Source organism: Rhinolophus hipposideros, assembly GCF_964194185.1.
Source record: "Rhinolophus hipposideros genome assembly, chromosome: 1".
Taxonomy (NCBI): domain Eukaryota; kingdom Metazoa; phylum Chordata; class Mammalia; order Chiroptera; family Rhinolophidae; genus Rhinolophus; species Rhinolophus hipposideros.
In genome coordinates, this window is record NC_138047.1 from 80,563,650 (window position 1) to 80,579,946 (window position 16,297).

Consider the following 16,297-nt stretch of genomic DNA (forward strand, 5'->3'; position numbering starts at 1 on the left):
AAGCTTGCCTAAATGATAAAGGAAAAGGCATTTTATTCGCAAACAGCAATACAGGTGGTCCCATCATTACCACCACCACTGTTGCCGATAAGGTAGTAATGGTAAGAAATATCAATGGGGTCCTTCCAGAAAGCGCTTATTGCGGAAAGAAGGCTTTCATCGCCACTTCTACCCCAAGAGTCCTGTTTTTAAGGGGAAAGGTCAGGATGAGGACAATGGCAAAGGCACAGAGATGAAAAGCTATGCAGTCTGGGTAACCAGCCCAAAGGGCAACAAAACAAGCATACTCTAGGAAGACAATTTTGGTGCTTATGAGCAGACAAGCTCCACGAACTTAAGATATGGGATTTCGTGTTTATTGAGAGAACAATGACTATGAATGAACAGTGGCCAAAGGGCAAAGAAAACACCTTGCACACTGGAAAAGAGTTTAAAGAGGGAAGTTAGGACCACTGTCACAGGCACCCGTCACATGGGACATACAACCTGCCATTAGCCATTACATCAAACTGAAGCAGACCTGCAATGTCTGAGAGAACTACCGTCCACGTCCGAATAGAACTGTCACCTTCTCTGTGAACAGAAACTGGGGAGCCCACTGCCCCCCCAGTGCCCAGGATGGCATCACCCCAGGCAGCAGTCCGGAGCAAGGTGAGGGTCAGAGCTGCGTGCCTGGGAAGAAAGGCATGGAGGGAGAATGGCATTTGAACTGTGGCTTGTCGTGTACAGCCTACGTCCAAGAGTCTAAATTTAAAGCAACTTATTTATTATCCATTTTAGATTATAAGCATCAACTAAATGTCCCCTTCCCTTTATATGGAAACATATATACACATATACATACACTGGTATAAGTGGTATATGCAAATACCTGACTTTATATACTGAAAATGAGCTGTCCAAATCGATCAGACCAAAAGGCACAGCTTAACATACGTGTGTCAACCTGAGGGAAAGAACAGAGTGAGTAGACACAGTCCAAAGACCTGATGAAGTCAGTCAGATATAATTTGGTTTAATATTGGGAAGCTACCTCTTCTTTCAGTGGCTATAGCGAACGCATATCATTCCTCTGCTTTATAATGTTGAGACGCTGTCTATTTAAACATTATTTTTAACCAGTGTGCTTTGAAGAGATGGTCTTTCTAGAAACACAAGAACTGGCAACTTGGAGTTGTCCATCGAAAGTGCACTAGTAACTGGTGCCACAGTACAGATAACTGTTATCAAAACAACAGGACACAGCTGAGGTACTTATCAGACTGCAAGAGGTTAAAAAGACAAAAGAAGACTTCTAGTGGCTGTCGTACAAATATATGGTAATACTCTCACTTGTCTCTGCCTATGAAGTATACTAGATAAAACCATCTGTAGTGGCAAATGTTGAAAGACTGCACTGAAGCTTCTCAAAGAATCAGAGCAGTGAGAGACCTTGAAATTCATTTAACTCTGTCCCTGCTTCTTCCCAGTGGGGGAACTGAGGCCCAGAGAAGAGGTCTGACACATACACAAATGGCTTAGGGACAGCTCCAGTTCGAAGACCCCAGGCCAGGGGTGCCCTTTCCTTGTTGCCTTGCTTTCCTCCCTATACTGAGAAGCAGGTATGGAAAAGTTGTTTTTGCAGGGAGAAGTGAAGCCATTGACTATGACAGGAGGAAAAGAAATTACAAGAAAGAAGAAGAAATTACAAAAGAAATTTCAAAATTACAAAAGAAATTACATTAGGTCAAACTTGTTACCAAGTTTCAATTTCAAAGGAGACTACAGGCTCATTGCTACGCTCACACCCAGGTAAGATTTTGCCTCTCAGGTAAAATTAGTAGAATCTGATAACCAAGGTGGTTGTTGGGATTAGGATTGGGACCCGGTAAAGAGCGCAGGGGGAGATGGGCTGGACTCAGCTTATAGGACAGAGAATCAACAAGAGAAAGGTGTCCAAAGAGCCCTTTGCATCCACTCATGAATGAATGTGTCCACAGCACCCCAATTCACCTGGCCATGCGGCACATATAAACTCCACCTTGAAAACAGCTTGCCAGGAGTGCTAGCCGAGTCTGCGCTCAGGGCGGGCTGGACCTTGTGGGTTTGAAGTGTGGGATTTGGGTTTGAGTCTCAGCTTTCCCTCTCACTGACTGCATTCATCTCTCCCCGTGCCTCAGTTTCCCACAAAGTAAGGATAACAGGATCCACTTTATGAAGTTAATGGATCTGTGGAGTGCTGAGAACAGTGCTGGGCATAAGTCTCACAAATAAAGGAATTGGCTACATTCCATAACTTCGAGCCCACAAGCCTCTGAGGGTGTCACCCTGTGAACACAGGGTGCAGTCATTCGAGGCACCACTGCACACAATTCACATTCACACATCCTCTTTTCTCTGAAGAGGTGAAGCTTTTCGTTTGAAATACAATTTGGTTTCTTTCTTAAAAAAAAAAAAAAAACAGCTTTGTTTTTCCCTATTAGAATTCTTAACTCATGTAATACATTTAGAAAATACAAATAAAAGTTAAAAATTACCTGATACTGCCTCTGGGAAGAAAAATTTAATGGAGAACTGTCTTTCCAATTTTTTCTCTATTATAGTTTTACACATTTGCATTTTTTAAAAATCTGAGATGTTTCGTCTTCTAGTTTTTTAATCAATGCATTGTGAATCTTTCCCGTGTGGACTATGTTTGATGACACCATCTTTAATGGTTGCACTGGTTGACTACACTGTAATTTACTTTATCACTCGTTAGAATCTTTATGACAACCCTTGACCTCCACTGTCCTATTCTCACCTTTTACGTTTCCCAAAAGAAACAAAAGCATAAATGAAAGCTTTTGATGGCGACCTCCCAAACAGGTATTTTCTCTTAAGTTTCTTCCAGCTCTTCAGAGCCCCAGTGCTCAGAAAGTGGCTTCTAGAAAGGTTCCTCCATTTAGGGTCTGGCACTTCTTCTCGTTTAGGGAAGGGCGGCTCTTGCAGCCAGCTGAGCTTCACAGCTCCAGGAATGCCTGACCTTTCCAAAAAAGCAACCTCCTGCCAGGCGCTAACTGGCCAGGGCTGCTGCCAGGGAGGGAAGGAAGAAGGGGGCGGGGAGCAGGGCGTGAAGGACCCTCCATGGGCAGCAAGCCAACCTCCTGGTCACACTCAGAATGTCCAACTGGGAGAATTGAAGAGCTCACCTACCTAGTCCCCGGTTTAGAGATAAGAGAACCACGGCTCAGGAAGATAACAGGCCTTAATTAGTACTTGTGAAATACAACTTAATATTAGCAACGATAACAGTCACAATTACTATTACTACAGTTGGAGCATTTACTGTGCACCAAGTACTGTGCTAAACAAATGTTTGATCCCAGTGACAACCCTGTGAGACTGCTATAATTATCCCCATTTTAGGATAAGGCTGAGAAAGACTAAAGGAGTTGCCTAATATCCCACAGCTAGGAAGCAGGAGAAGCAGGAATCAAATCCAGACCTGTCTGACAGGGAACTAGGCTCCTTCCAAGCATATTGTAAGAGTAAATAATTATTTTTATTTCCATTACATTGGTTTTTAAAGATGAGCTTATTAGTACTTCTAATTTAGAAGGTGGCAAAGAATTCACGCTTTCATCTCTCCGTCATCTTTTTACAAATCTACATTTCTGCATGTGCTAAAGCGACATCAAAATACTCAACAGATCAATTTGCTGGTAGTCAACATCCACATATCTTAAAATAATGGTTTTGATAATTGCTTGAGTGTTAAGTTTAGGCTAAATGTGAACTGGCAACTGCAATGCTATATTGTAGTTGAACTAGCAGGAAGGTGACAGACAGACTTGATAAAAACACGGTGCCTCCAATGAATGACAAATGAAAACGCATTTCTTCTAAATTTCTCTGTGAGGCCACTTCAGGTTTGGAAAGGCCTGGGGACTCTCTCAAGTCCCAAGCACATAATTACAGTGCTTCTCTTGGATGATTAGCAGGTAGAAGACAACTTTTTCAAATAGTTTGTTTACGTATTTTCTTAAAGGCAGTCTCTTTTCAGAATGACTCATGTGAGCAATTTAAACAAACAGCTGTGGCAGGAGATGGCCACTGTTGTCTGATTTAGGGGGTAAATGTGCTGAATTCACTGCGTGAGTTAATTAGGTCAATCTTGACTCATTTTCTTTAATGAGACAGAATAACACAACATCCACTGACAGTCTAACCTGTTCATGAGCTTCTTTTTGATTGAAGCAAAAACTGTCTATTTTTTTCAAATACGGATTGTGTGTGTGTGTGTGTATGACAGCTGTGCATTATTGTGAGGGAGCAGAACTTCACGTCATGTGGTTTGTAATCAAATACATTCAAGCAACTTACGCCAAAGAAACATAAAACTAAAATTTAAAAAGGAAGATTTTATTCAGTTTCTCTGCCTTCTCAGTAGGTCAGCTATGTAGATTATAGATCCAAATCATGCAGGGCTTCCCAGTCTTAATGATTTCTTGTTTTTCTTTTCACTTTCTGTAATTCTGTATAGATACATGGTAAGATGATTTTTCTCTCTCTTGCTCCCATCTCTTAATTGTGCTTGTGGAATTTTGAGGTCTACAGGCCAGGATGAAAGGTTGTGAGCACAGCTCTGTCTGTAGAGGTGAAGGCCAACTCCCACATTCAGGATGAAAGCTCAAACACCATGTTACCAAAAAATCACATAACGAGGAGAAAAGCAAGTCTCTGGGTTTCTAAATCACTTGTCTTTGTTTTCTGTTAAATGGTGAAATTTTCTTTTTTCCTTTCATTTAGAATAGATTAGTCTATTCTTGATCTCCTTTGAATGCACACATTGAAGCTTTGTTTTGTTTCAATTAAGTAAAAGCTAAGGATAATGACCGATTCTTATCAATTTTCACTCAGGAAATTTCTGAGTCTCCTTTAAATATATGATAGACTTCAGATTTATGGTGCTCCATGTCATTTAAGAATATTACAGTCAAGTACAAAATGACAGGGAGAATTACCCACACTTAAAAAAAATCCCACTGTAACACAAAAAAATAGTTCAAATGCTCGATAAAAGATCTTAAGGTCTTTGCCAATGGGGCGTATTTGGGATTATGTTGGATGGTGTGGTTCATCACTAATAGCCTTCATTACAAAAGAAACGTGTATGTATTTGTGTATTTGGCAGCCTCAAGTTTTTCTTATGAAAGAGCCAAAAAGTTTGGATTACTAAACTAGTGGTTCTCAAACTTTGGTTTCAGGATCCCTGTACTCTTAAAAATTAAGAGCTTTTATTTATATGGATTGTATCTATCAATATTTACTGTATTAGAAATTAAAACAGTATTTAAAGGTACTTATTAATTTATTTATAAAAACAATAGTAAATTAATTACATGTGAACATAATATTTTATGGGAAATAAGTGGCACTGTCTTTACATTTTTGCAAATCCTTTTAACATCTAGCTTAACAGAAAACAGGCATGCTCATATCTGCTTCTGCATAAAATCTGTGGTGACATGTTGCTCTGGTTGAAGTATATGTAGAAAATTTGGCCTCACACATATATGTAGTGGGCAAACTATTATTTCAATAGACTTTTCAGATAATTATGAGTATTCTCCTTTGCTACTACACTGGACCATTTTTCACCTATGTATGATTTTGTAACAAGTATTGATCATTAGAGAATGTCACACAGGTGTTTTCTTTAAGGCAGCCATGGCACTTCACTACACAGCAAAAGAACTTCACATGTACTTCTCATTTTGTCACCAGAAAAAAAGATATGTACTCAAGGGCCTAAGTTCAATAAAATTAGTAACTTAAATCAGAGTTATGCAGGTTATGAGAATAACCAGAGAATGCAGGTTATGAAGTTATAAGTAACTTCATCAAGTAACCAGCATTGTTTTTAACCCAGTGCATGGGAGTAAAGAATATAATGACTATTCATACAGTTAGTGCCACCACCTTGACCTGTGCTGTTGCCATGAATTTTATTCACCATGGCTTTCATGCCACTAATGCAAATGTCCACACAGTGAAAATGGTCAAAAAATGACTAATATTATCATGAAACCAGTTCTGATCTCATGGACCCTCCTAAAAATGTCTTAGGGACTCAGGGGTTCTGAAATTACACTTTGAGAACCAATCTATTAAAACCTAACCTGTATGATAACTAATTCGTTGAAGTTTGCTAACACTTGATTCCTGGCCCAATAATTTTACATCCTGGAGTTGTTGCATACAATAATCCACATAATCCATTTGATCAAGGTTGTAATTTGTATTGTTCAAACATCTTATAGCTTAGTTATTTTGGGGGGATAGGAGGAGGATCTGATGATTTATAAATTACTAAAATGGTGAAATCCCTTACAAGAAGGTAGATTTGTTTATATTTCCTGTGATTCTGTCAATTTTTCCCTTATAGATTTTGAAGCTGTATTATTATAAGCATAACCATTTATAATGATATCTTCCTTTTGTCTGCTATTATTATAGTTCTATCAGCTTATTCTGAGTTGGTCTTTTCATGCAATATCTTTCTTATACCTTAACTTTTATAACTTTCCTTTATTTTGGTCTCTCCATATATATTCATGGAAATTTCTTCAGCTCTTTCTTCCATTTCATTTATCTCCCCTTTAGCTAAATCCAATCTGCTCTTAAAGCTTTTAGTTTATAACTTTATTCTATTAATTTTTCTAGAAACTCTTTCTTTTTCAAAACTGTGTCATCATTTTTATTAGGCTCTTAATGTTTACTCATATTTTTCAATTTCCTTTTCCATTTCTTAAGCATATTAAACTTAGTGTGTAACAATTCTATTTTTTAAAACTGTAGTGCCCAGTACAGCAGTCACTAGCTATGTGGCTACTTAAATTTAAATTAAGTTAAAAATCCAGCTTCTCAGTTGCAGCAGTTAACAGCTCCAGAGCCACATACAGTACTGGGTAATACATATGACAACATCGACCAACGGGTGTCTGAATCCAGGGAGTCTGTTGGCGATGGCTCATGGGGCCATGTTTCCTTGTGTGTGTGTGTGATTTTTCTTCTGCTTTATTATGAGTGCCCACTTTCTGTAAATTTATCTACGAAATTCTTTGAGTTCTATATTGAAGGAAAGTACTTCCCAAGGGGATCCGTCTTTGCTTTTGCCATGCGCTGGGAAGCATTACCAAAATGGGACTCCTTTAAAGAAAAGTCTCAGTTTTCGGTCTTTCCGTCCACCTGCATAATGTGAAGTGGTGACGCAAACTTGAGTGAAAGGAAGCTGTGGTTACAACGCTCCGGAGAGTGTTTTTCCTCTCCTAGTTAGTGCCAATATTTGAGACAAGATATTTTCCTTGCATTTCCCTGGGAATGTGGGTTTATTTCTAGTTCACCTTTAAACTGAAGATACAGTCATTTAGATCCAGCTTTCTGCTGGGGTTGGGGTCTTTCCCCTACTCGACTCTATTCTTGGTCCCATGCACCCTGCAAGATAAGATGTAAACTAAAACTTGATTCACTATGTTCGACAAAAGCCAGCTCCATGGGCCACATACATCACTGGGTTCCCACTTTTATGACTGGCCTCTCAGTATCCGGTACTTTCTAGTCAGCTCATGGATGCATTCTAAATGTATATTTTGAAAAGAAAAATTTTAAAGATTGGACATGTGTGTGCATGTTTGTGTGTATATATCATGAACGTGCACTTATTTGTGTATACAAATATGTGAGTGTTTGTGTAAATAAAATATATCTCCATAAGTTTAGCTTATTTCAGCAGAAGGGTTGGTTAGAGTATATCATCTACCATGATGCCAGAATCAGAAGACCACATTAATTGTTAGATGCCTAATGTAAGTTTTAAATCTAAAATTAATACTCAAAGCTACAATTTATGGAGTATTTTGCCTATCACCTATCAAACACTGTATTTTAGAAACTTTCAAAACAAGTAATCCTATGAACTAAGAATTATCCTTTCAGAGTAATACCTGTCCCTGGTCTCATAGTAAGAGGCAAAAGAAATTCGTACCCAGATCTGTCTGACATCAAAAATTTATCTCTTAACAAAATAGTATGGTATTGTTACTCTAATTTACATGAGGTCACGAGATTCTGGTCCACAACATACATGTTATATAAAACACATGGGGCCAAATATTTTTCAGGATTTTCATTACGTATGAAAAGTTATACAGATTGTATAACATGTAATCCTCCCAGCAGAGTCTGGGGCAGCACCCCTTGATCAGATACACGAACATTTCTTCAGCAAAACTCAATAACAGTCACACTGACTGGGGTAGATAAAGGCCATAAAAAATTTCACATCAATTTTGGTTGGCTTTGGATATCAAATAAGTTACGAAATTTAGGATTTCAGAGCTTTCTTGGATTTCCACATTCTTTTATCTGCAAGCAACCTGTCTAGTGTCCAACTTGGATCTAGGATTAACACTTAGGTTTTCTAACAACATTTCTTTTTAGGTATTACCAGATTTCTCCTATATACTTTAATGTAGCATTAATGGCACCAAGCTGTGGGAAGCATTATTTTTCACTTATTAAATCTGAAATGAATTCTCTATGAAAGGCTAAAACACCAGCAGTTATTTTTCTTTGGACTAATGCATTGAGCTTACTAGGATGCATTGTACTTATCAATTCAATGTAATTCAGCCATTATCATATCAATATTATTTACAGTGGTAGGACTCAATATTATTTACAGTGGTAGGACTCCAGCTCTTTTAAATACATCTCTCCACTCCATACATTATCATTTTTAAATTTCCCATTGCTACAGGTGAAATGTTTTGTGTTTTAGAATTTACTTAATAAACGAGTGAAAAATTTATGAAAGTTCTGCAAGTATGTACATATTATCGATAATTTATATGGTATCAGTGGGATTTTGCCGCTTTGGGATCTTCCAGAAAAATCAATTGTTTGCTGCATGTTACCACCTTAGAATCTCTTTTTGTTAAGCATACGAGTTTGCAAAATAGTTTAATAGCCAAATTTTGGAAACAACTGACCCTGAATGATGGTTTAAGTGTAGCAGTGAGCACTCTTACCACCAGAGAACAGAGGCCATGGCTTGCCTGGGACTTCAATTTAATATAATCCACAAAGATGATTAAATCCATTATGATTCATGTATGAGGTAATTCTAAATATATTATGCAGAACTCTAAGTTCAAAAAGTTGCTAATCATAGTAACAGTACTCAATAAGCACTGGTCGTGTTTTTACCACCCAAATTCACAAAACTACCCAATAACCTACCAATTTTGAATGTTTTAAGTTCTTAGGTGGACATGAGACCACTTTACTAGATTGGGGTTGATTTTTGTTATTGTTTGTTTCAGGAAATGGTCCTAATACAGAGTCCAATGGTTTTGATTATGTTCCAAAATTCTCATTTTCTACTAAGGACTTAAAGCTCCAATTATAAGTTTCTTAAATTGCAAAAAGTTTTATATACACAGGAATATATGAAGGCAATTCTAGACTTTTGACAATAATGAAAAACAGATATCATGGATATTTTTAATAAGCATTCAGAAGTTATTTTAATCAATCATGTCAACTTCTCCAATCAAAATTTTTCATCTAAGTCCCTTACCAGGACTTAAACTGATTAGTTTGAATTTGACCTTCCTGTGCCTTTGGTATGTACACAGAGGTATAACAGGAAGAAAGGAAAGGTGGTAAAAGGATCACAGGATAAATCACAATTGGAATAATCATGACTATAATTTAATAATTTCTCAATATACTCATTTCCTAATATTTTTATCCAAAAAAAAGTGAAAGTACTGCTCATTTACTCCATTATTTGTTAATTTGTGTATATGTAGCCCTATTTTAGGGGCTACTGATATAAAAGTGGTCTCTGTCCTGGAGAATCTGTGCTAAATCTAATGAGGAGGATGCGATATAAATGAATAACTCTCAGTACAATGTGGAAAATGCTCTAAGTGAAGCATGAATACAATACTACAGGAGTAATTAAGGCCAACTAGGGCTCAAGAAGGGCTTTTCAGGAGAGCTGACATGTGATCTGGGTCAGTGGCTGAGCAGAAGTTTGCCGTGTAGGGGGAGCATTTGGCAGAAAGAACAGCACAGGCAAAGGCCCAGCCAGAGGCTGGAACAGCACCCTTGGCCCTTCTCATCGGAGGCGTCAATTCTTGGATTATCCCTCAGGAGGAATCCTTATGCTATTTCAGAGCCCTCTAAGTTGAGGGGACTATTAAAGGAATGAAAGAGATCTAAAAATTACTTATTTCATTTAGAAAGTTGTATACCCGAGGAAATGCTGAGCACTTGGTGACCGCTATATAAATCGCCCAGGGTGAGGCTGAAGGGTGTGGAGGTTAGAAAGAAGAAAGCCCAGGGGTTCACTGATGATAAGAAATTCATTATTTACAATCACTATTATTTACAATTAATTACTATCACATTGTCATAAATTTTGCGATCTCTCGCTTTCTCTCAATGTATTTGAAAATCACCCATCAAACTACCTCAATGAGTCCACAGGTCGTCTCTGGAACGTCTGTGCTATTCTTACAGCACATCGTATACTTCCTTGAGCCAAGCATGTACTGTAGCTACATCTCATTTACTTAAGCAGAAAATGTATTTGAGCACTCTTGACACTGTCAGGACCCAGAGATTTTAGGAATATAAATAGTGGGAAAATGAAAGTTAGAGAGAACTTATGGATGTAGAGAGTAAAACTAGTACAATAATAAAAGCTGGATTATGGGAAATAGGAATTTAAAGTTTCAAGTGTTTTGGGACAGGCAAAGAGAACTAGGTCAAGGATGGGGTAACTGTCCTTGTGTCTCTTTTTCCGGAACTTTCCACATGACCCTGAATCTTCATTTCAATCTCACAAGCCTTATTTCTTTTTAACTGTGCAGCCATTGGAGGTTTGCTAAGGCGACACATTCAAAGTATGTTCTCATAATATATGATTGCTGGGAAAGAATAGCAAATGAAGTATGTACCCTTCTCAGGAGAGAGCAGAGCACTCAAAAATAAATTCACATGCCAAGCCTATTGTAAAAGTGAGAGTATTCACCTGTTGTGGAGTTCCCACAAGGGCACTTTCACTAAGGGGTCAGAGCCCAGGAGTCAGGGTCTTCACAAGAACTTTCAGTCTTGCCCTCCAAAGACAAGTTAGGGGGTTCAAGAAAGACAACAAAAAGATGAACAAAACTGAGGAACACAAACTCCTAAATGTCAATGTTCACAATATAAGCAAAATGATTTAATTGTCATTAAAAGCAAGGTGGGGTTAAAATTCTCAAGGAAAAAAAAGTGAGAATTTTTTTTAAAGGATAAATTGATGACTGAAAGCAAAGAATTGAAGTTTTTTTGCCCTTTGAAAAGATATTATTTATTTTACAGCTGATTCTAAAGGAGTACTTTTCTAAATTGTGAAATATGTTCATTTTAATAGAAAATAAATATATAGTTAAGATAGCACCAATACTTATGGAAAGGATATAAATATCTAAACAGATAGGATTACAAAAATGTTAAAATGCATACATATATGAGCAAGGACTAGAAAAGATCACGAATAATGAAAAGTTAATTATTAGGGTGGAAAGGCTGTGTATAAATTAACTCATTTTATTTCCTCTGTTGTTGCTTTAATACAGACTAAAAGTTAAAAAGAGGAAAAGAACCCATAAAAATGCCTATCATAAATGGTTATTTGTAGCAATCAAATAAATATTATCACAGCTAAAATCAATGAGCATTTCACAAACTATTAAATCATAGGCAATACCTTCACTTTGGAAAACAGGGCCGGGTGAAACCCCAGAAAATGTTCACTGGTCACCACCTTCATCACTCCCCTCTTCCCCATCCCCCTTTCAAAACTGAATCAGGACATTTCTTCTGCTTCTGTTCTTTCTCTAATTCCTGACATTACCAAACCTGCAGCTCCTAAGGGAAGAAGAAAGGAATAGAGAAAACCAAGTTTCCTTACACACCTTTGTATGATTCTGGCCACTTCAAAGTCTTTCTAATTATATGGAACTCTGGTCAGTTCCAAATTGTTTAGTCAACCAACTCACCAGAAAGAGATAGAAAAATACAAATCCTTTCCATTCCCAAGAACCAGTGGTCAATTAGAATGCTCTCTTTGCTTCTAGCATTCTAAGAGTACTAGAATTCCAAAGAAAATTATAATTTTAGGAGGAAAAAATATCCCTGAATCATAGTTTCTCTAAGCCTCAGAGTCATAATTTTTTTGTAAGGGATAGTTAGAAGTTCAAACCATGTATGGATTGCATGAATTGTGAATGCTTTGTTCTCAAAAACATGGTCCTTCATGAATAATGGAAAAGCAGAAGGGGAGACAACAATCCAAGTAAAACAACACTTTTCTGGATTCTGAGAAAATTCCAGATACAGGACAAAAACCCTGCTCTGGGTGGTCTATTACTTAAAAAACAAACAACAAAAATGTCGATGGCTGTTCTATTCTCCATAAGTCTATTCAACAATAAAACATTCCCAATTAATTTAGGTCATATCTTTGCATTCTAATTGTTTAATAAAGTTAGATACATACTAAGTTTATCTTATGTTACTAAAAGCTAGTTGCAAATCCTAGGCACAAAAATGTGGTATCAATATTGGGAGAGTACTTACTAGGGTATAACACTAGGAATCATACTGTGTATTCTTTGAACAATTTTCTTAGCCTGTCTGAATCACCAAATAATAAATGGTATCAATTTAGGAAAGAAACATGGTCCTTTTAAGCCATGTTATGGGTAGCAATGCTATTTACTGAGTGCATAATCACCAAAGTATTCAACGATGATGTCATTTTTCATTTCTTTTCTTCCGTAACATCATCAATCCCAATGATCACGTACAGAAAAACAGTACTTCATACACTTCCCTTAAGTTTAAGATGAGTTAAAATAGTCTTTCAAATGTCTTCCTTTATACAAAGACTTTTAGAGCAACCGCTGGAATTTAGGTTAAAAAAAAGAGGAAGGACAGCCTGTGTATAACATAGGTGACCAGAACCGATTATTAAGACTGCTTATATGATTCTCTTTAAATGAAGAGATTAAGAGCTTGGCAGATAACTATATACCTGCATGATGCTGACGAGATCCTTAAAGGCACAAGAATGCTCCCTTACATTACTTGACAGTCCTATGATGCTGTGTTAGCAGCCTCTGATTATATTAACTGTTGACAGTTCATCAAAAGGCTTTCCAGTTAATTTGCTACGAAGCGAAAAGAACATATTCCCTTCCTTTCCCTCCCAAAATTGCTTCCTGGAACTTAAGATTGTCTTTAACCAACAAAGAAAGAAAATTGGTAAGGTACACATATTTTTAAATCTTAAACAATATGAAACTATTACCTGGTGGCGGTGGTATTATGTAGACATAGTTTTTTCTCATGTAAACCATTCAAAAGTACCTAGGCAACGCCTACACACTTATGCAAGAGGCCATTACAAAAATACACTTCTATATATCATTAGACATAATTTTGGTGGAAAGGAAGTCATTTGGAAACACTGAACTCTCAAGCAACAGCATCAAAGTCAAATCATAAACTGCCTTAGTGGTCTAAAGAGGAGGTTACTGAAGACCAAGCCCATCCATGAGCCTTTGTTTACGGTGTGCTGGGTGCAAGCTAATATATGCTACTCGTCGCAGTTACACTTCTGGGAGGCATGAGCCCGGTCAGAACATAAATTAAAATCTAAAATTTCTAGCAGGCTGAAAATCAGACAAAACTCTGCTCTTGTGCAGCTTATCATACAGTATGAAACCGATCTTATAACACAAACCTTACAATGTAAAAAGTACCCAGTAAAAAATTAAGGGGTACGTTGTATAGGGTTATGATGACAGAACAATAAGGCTGTTTTTACAAACCACACACAGAATCAGGACTGTTTCTTCCTAGTTTAGCAAGTGCACTGAAACTATGTTTGGACTTAGGTCAAAGAGGAGGGAAATTTCAAATGCCAGTTCCAAGTTTTCATTGATGACTCATGAGGATCTAACGGGGTGACAGATTCAGGAACGCAAAACATTGCAGGATTAGACTGATAGGCCTACTCAAGGAAGGTGAAATTTAACAAGGATACGTAAGGTAAGGCACTTAGATCCAAAAAAGAACTGATTCCATATTCAAAGCATGTGAAATATGTACTCCGATAGTCTGGCTGGTAGTATTATCTTAGTTCTCCCTTGTTAATGCCATATCCCACTGACACTCCAGAGACGACTGAGTCCCCAGTGGGGAGGTCCTTTCCCCTGACCCAGGAATGCTATCCCATTCTGTACCCCCAAAGTCTTACCCGTGTCTTAAAGCACATTGTGGGGATAGAGTCCCAGAGAGCAGATTCCAGGCTCTCTGCTTCACATGGAAAGGTGCTCACTCAGGTAGTAAATGGCCATCAACTGTGATTGGATGGCCATCAGCTGTGGCTAGTTGGCCGTCAGCTGTAACCAGTGAGCCAATTAGCCACTGATATAACTGCCGCGGCTGCATTGGTTGGGGAGTCGGTCGGTGGGCAGGCAGAAAAGTGGACAGCAGGTTGCAGGTCGTGTGGCTCCAGCCTCCAGTGAGATTATAGGGGTATGACTCCCCTCCTATGGCTCCGTGGGTGTTCCTTTTTGGCCTAGCCACATCCTGCTTTCTTATGTGGGGAGCAGGAGCAGAGACCCTGCAGGTTACCTCGCAGAACAAATGGCGGAGCAAGCAGGGTCCCCCGCACGACACACATTCTTCCCAATGAGCCTTCCTCCAGGTCCCAGTTAAAATTCCTTTACTCCTCCCTTATTCTCCTTCTGCATTTTGAGTTTCATTTACAGTTTCATTCATAGCATCTTGGCATAGAGCAACCGGGGCCTATCTCTTAACTATGCTTTGAGGGCTAGGAGGCAAGCCTCACGTGGCCCTCCTGGTGCTTTCTTATGAAAAGTGCCCAATAATGGTTACTGAATTAGCATGCCTCAGAATCACCTGAAAGCTTAATAGAACACAGGTTTCTGGACCTGACCCACAGAGTTCTTGGTAGATCTGGCAGGGGGGTAGAAATCTGAATTTCTAAGTTCCCAGGTGATGCTAATGTTGCTGATCCAGGGACCACACTCTGAGAAGCTGGGGGTTAAGATCAATCCGTGAAGCACAAGTTTATCACACAACCTTTATTTGGAATTTAAACTGTACAACGCCTATAGCATTCTATGTGACCATGAGACGTAAGTAATCAGTGGAGAGCAACTACAGGCTCTTCCGTCATGAGGTGCCTGCACTCTCTGGTATGACACCCCATGTTTAGTTTACGTTCTACTTCTCAGCGGGCTCGGGTCATGGGCTCATTCTCCCAAAGTTCTGTTGAAGCTCATCCACCTAGGACTAAACAAGCTCTATCTTTTAAATTAATAAATGCAGGGTCGGAAGAGGCTCTAGAGGTCCAGTCTCCTCAATCAATCCCTTTGATAGCCTCCTTAAGAGATGGTTGCACAGCATGATCTCAATGTATGAGATGCCATCACGTTGGAATATAATCCCACTTTACTGTGAAGTATGTGAGAAAGTCTTCCTTAAACTAGGCTGGTGTTTCTTTCCAAGACTTCTGCTTACCCATTGGTACTGGCCCACAATTTCTTATCTGACACTCTTGGGACCATATACAAGTATGTTTTATAACCTAATTTTTCAGATTTAAAAAAAAAAGTGTTATTTTGGCACACATACATACTGTATTGTCCTGTTAGGTTCAAGATGGTATTCTATAATCAAACTCATTTTCAGTTTTGCAGTGAGATGTGAATATTCATGCTTAGTAGAATAAAGATTATCAATAACTTCACATTAATTAGGGTCAGATTTTGCCACCAAATTTACCAAAAAATCCCCCTCAATTTTCAGATATTTTTCAATTCCATATTTATGAGTAAAAGACTGTGGACGTGTATGATTTTGTCCTCTATGATTCCACAAAGTCAGCCTATTTCCTCTTCCACACTAGCCATCCTTCAGCTCTCTGAAGACAGCATCAGACCCCTCCCCACTGCCCACTATGCCCCCTCCTATATATCACCATTCTTCTAAATTATCAACTGATAAAGTAATCCAGTGTAATGAAAGAGGACTAGGAAAAAGGTCAACTACTCATCCAAAGCAGCCTTATTTCATTATTTAAAGTTCAAATGCAACGTAAGAGCACAGGAGGAGCAGTCCAAAAGTGGCACTCAACCCTAGAAAAGAGACTTGTGAGGCTGATGGGCTAGACAGTGATTTAACT

General features: G+C 38.3%; 1 protein-coding gene across 2 annotated transcripts in view; it reads right to left on the minus strand.

Moving 5' to 3' along the window:
• LEF1 (lymphoid enhancer binding factor 1) overlaps positions 1-16,297 on the minus strand; it is a 112,213-nt gene that overhangs the window by 62,480 nt on the left and 33,436 nt on the right. The gene's annotated exons all lie outside the window — the stretch shown is intronic.